Genomic DNA, 4016 nt, shown 5'->3' with positions numbered 1-4016 from the left:
GGCAAAAAAAGAAGAAGAAAAAACTTATCATCCTAATTACTAAAACAAGTATAAAACATAGTATATATGCAGATTGTGAATATAGAATGAAATTTGACATCCTAATTTCTAGAACAATAAGAGCTAGCCTAAATCATTGATAATGTACTACAATCGAGTGGGGCTAATTATGAGTTTCGGCATTTTTTGTTATGACAAAGCAGTCTTTTATATATTTACCTATTTTAGCATTGTGGGAGTTGTTACATCTGAATATATAATCAAATTAATCCTTAAGATTTTGTCATAGGGTGTATCATTTAGAGTTATTAAGATGCCACAATTCCATTTGTGAATGTCTTAAAATCTATATCATCTCACAGAATGAGGTCGTATCTCGAGGAAACTTTTTAGGCCCCAAGGAAGAGGACACTTCACCGGCAAGAACAGAACCTGACGTTTCCGGTATTTCCGACCTCATTCTGGAGTTTACGGATATCGAGGGAAGAAAGAAAAGGGACGTGGAGCCACCGCATGACCAAGCAAAAGGTTAGAAAAACAAACTGAGACCGCAAAGAAATTCAACAAGTGTTCTGATGATTCTTGGCAACGATATCGTACTTCCTTTAAAACCTTCACATTTAGGCTTCTTGCAAAAATCATAAAATGAAGTCGGTGTTGCAGATACAAAGAACTCATGGTGTACCCTGGAAGCTTTACGTGTAAACTTTAAATTTTTGTTTTCTCCATCTTTCTAAAAGATATCATAGAAACGTACATTGACTAGGCTTAGTGAGTGACAGCTTTCTGATACTGTCTGACTGCAATATCGCAAAATCGCGATCGTGTTACGCTGTTTACAATCACAGTCACTTCACATGTAGGCATTCATGCATGGGCAAACCGAATTGGCGAATGTAAAAGACCATCTTAATGCAACGGATAAATTTCTATTTTTGATGCGCCTAGACAAACCCTGTATATCAAACATTATCTGTTCTTATATCTACACCTGTACAAAGAAGCGAAAAGATGTCGACCATCCTGTTAGCTTAGTACCTTCAACTAGTTAAATTGTATCTTGTTGTTTTTGCATATGTTTGTTATGTCTGTTATCAGTTATGTCTGTTATCAGTGACCTGTACCTAGCCCGTCGAGGCATGAATGTACAATAAAGGTCTTTCATTAATTAATTAATTCATTCATTCAATAATCCTTAATGTATGGAATATTCCACGGTTTTCCTGTCCTAGGCTTTGTGAGCAGCCTGGATCTTCCAGAGGTGAAGGATGTTGTCTCACCATTAGACTTTGACTTCCGGAGTCTGAAACTTTCCAAAGTATTAGACTTCATGACTTCGTCTGGGCTGTCGGATGCCGCGTCTCGACTCAGCCAGACGGTAGAACGGCTTCAGGTTAGTAGTGGCACCGTCACTTGTTTATATATCTATTAAGATTTACCACTTATGTATGGGGTTAGGGGACATTATGTACACAACTCTCTTTGTGTAGGAACAAGGTTGCCGAATTTCAATATGTTCTTTTCGAGCAGACCATTCGAAACATTGCAAAGCCACAAAGCTACTGCTCGTAACCATAGCGATACAACCATCCTTTGTCACCGACGAAAGTGACGAAAGACAGCAGCGGATGATACCTTAATCGTCTTACCATTTATTCAGTTGCATGTCAATGAGTAATCTTTGTATTGTGTACAGTGAAACACGATGCCTGAAAATCACGACAAAGACTAGAAACATAAATTATGTTATCTGTATCATTTTCGTGATCTGCAGTATGCGTACAGTGACAAGGGCAACGAGTAAGCTCTGTGGGGTTTTTTTTTTTTTTACTTCAGGAGTCACTTTATGAAGAGAAGATATCCTGCCCTGTACCAGAGACACTCGATGACGCGGCACTGAGGAGGATTCTGCATGACGGAGGAAACCCCGCTACTGGTTCCAGAAAGACTCTGCTTAAAAACTACAGGAAACCAGAAAACAGTATGTACTTTAAATGAACAACTGGCCATATCCTCCACACTGTTGTTTCGTTTTATTTCGTCCCATAGTATTTGTTTCTTTCTTTCTTTCTAAAAATGTTCACGTTGTTTATCTTTGATGGAGAAATATTGAACTAACAACATGTGCTTTAAAATTGTAAATATCAATATCATTCAGATTGCATACTCACTGTGTGTACATCTGCAATTTTGATACGTTAATAAAGAATTGAATAGATATTCCACCGAGTCTGCTATACATAGCGTTGACAGATTGAAAGTATCGACTTGTTTATTGAGCTTTTATTGCTTTCTCTACTCTAGTATGTCCCGACTTACGGGAGCATCTACCCCAGAACGTGCACTGTTTCTTCGAGGACACCCACTGTTTCTTTCCAACGTTAAAGAAACGTGATTCTGTTATACAGAGTATTGAGAGATTAACAATATTGACTTGTTCATTGAGCTTTTATTGTTTCCTCTACTCTAGGATGTCCCAATTTATGGGAGCGTCTACCCCAGAACATTCACTGTTTCTTTGATGACAACTGCCTGGGGGTGACGTGCTGTGTGGAACTGGATCTTTTCTTCACCAAGCAAACCGTCAGTGCGTCTGTAGTGATCGACCCTTGTCACAACCAGCTGACGCTAGGTTTGGGATCATGGAGGAAGACCTTCAACATCACCAAACCATCTTTTGGTAACTTTTGATTTGTCTTTTTTATCCCCCTATGTTTTACTGTTTAAAACAAAATATGATGATACAGGTTCATTAGATTGAATGAAGTCGAAAAGATACCTGCAGTCCACAATCCCGGTTATTTGCCACTTCTCAACGAGATCATTCCAGTATCTGGATCTCCAATCCAGACTCTGTCTGACCTACTTTCTAGCCTCTACCCTCTCAGAACCAGGGCTGGTTCACTGCTCTTCACACCATACTGTCTGTATTTATCTATATGTACTCTATTCTAAACTTACAATATAGGATGGTAGAAACATTCAATTATAAAGAGTAAGGCATCCCTTATCTATCAAGCAATATAGTTAATTACTATATTTTACTACGTTGTACTTCCTTAAACAGCGGCAGAAGATGTCGGACGTACAGAAGAAAACAGACTGATCCTGGGCATCGCGCAAGTGAGCGTCAAGTACAAGTACAGAATGTCCAGGGTTCCAGGTGGTGTCGAGGTAAGAAGGTGTACCTTTCAGTGATATAGGCAAATGGTGTTAATTCAGATTGTTTACATTTATACAACTTATTCTTTTGGTTTGAACTGTTAGACCTGATTAGACTGGATTAGCTGCTAGACATTAGCAATACACGTAGTTCAAGTCCCATTTATATACATGTATATATCACTGCTAATGGATGTCGTGGAGCCCCTACGACCACTGAGGTTACGGGCCGTGAGTGAGTGAGTGAGTGAGTATATACAGATTGCCATACATAGTACCTGTTACAACTGTCGCGCAATATTGTTCCATTCTCCTTTTAGCATTATTTTCGGTCATTTAACTTTTATTGATACACAAACCAAAATGCTCTTGCAGCTCACCTTCCAAGTGACCCTGTGCTCAGTCCGAGACGACCTGTGCCTCCCCTTTGTGAGTGTCTTCAGCAGGACCAGACTGCAGCTGGGAATTTGTCAAGCAACAGGCCTGGTGTCGTCTGGACGGAGAAAGAGAAGTAGGTCTTCTGTTTTCCATCGTCTCTTAGCTATGACTCAATTGTTCTACTCGATTATTTCAAGCAGGCTGTTAACTGCTGATATCTTAAAAAGACAACATTCATCATAACACGACGACGAGTGAATATTGTACTTTACAAGACTATTACCAATGTTATCAATCTACTTTCGCATGACGATCGTACAACAGATGTCACGGAGCCGTTACTGGAATCATTAAAGGAACGGGCAATTTTACCATGCATTAAGTTTATGTAGCACTATAGACCAATGAATCTATATGGTTTTAGTCGGTAAACTTGGATAGAATTGCAATAAGCATTAGCACTACAGCTTCGGTTA

The sequence above is a fragment of the Branchiostoma floridae genome, chromosome 15 (genome assembly GCF_000003815.2).
Source record: "Branchiostoma floridae strain S238N-H82 chromosome 15, Bfl_VNyyK, whole genome shotgun sequence".
In the NCBI taxonomy this organism is placed as follows: domain Eukaryota; kingdom Metazoa; phylum Chordata; class Leptocardii; order Amphioxiformes; family Branchiostomatidae; genus Branchiostoma; species Branchiostoma floridae.
The sequence above is the reverse complement of the archived record's forward strand: the minus strand, read 5'-3'. Positions refer to the sequence as shown.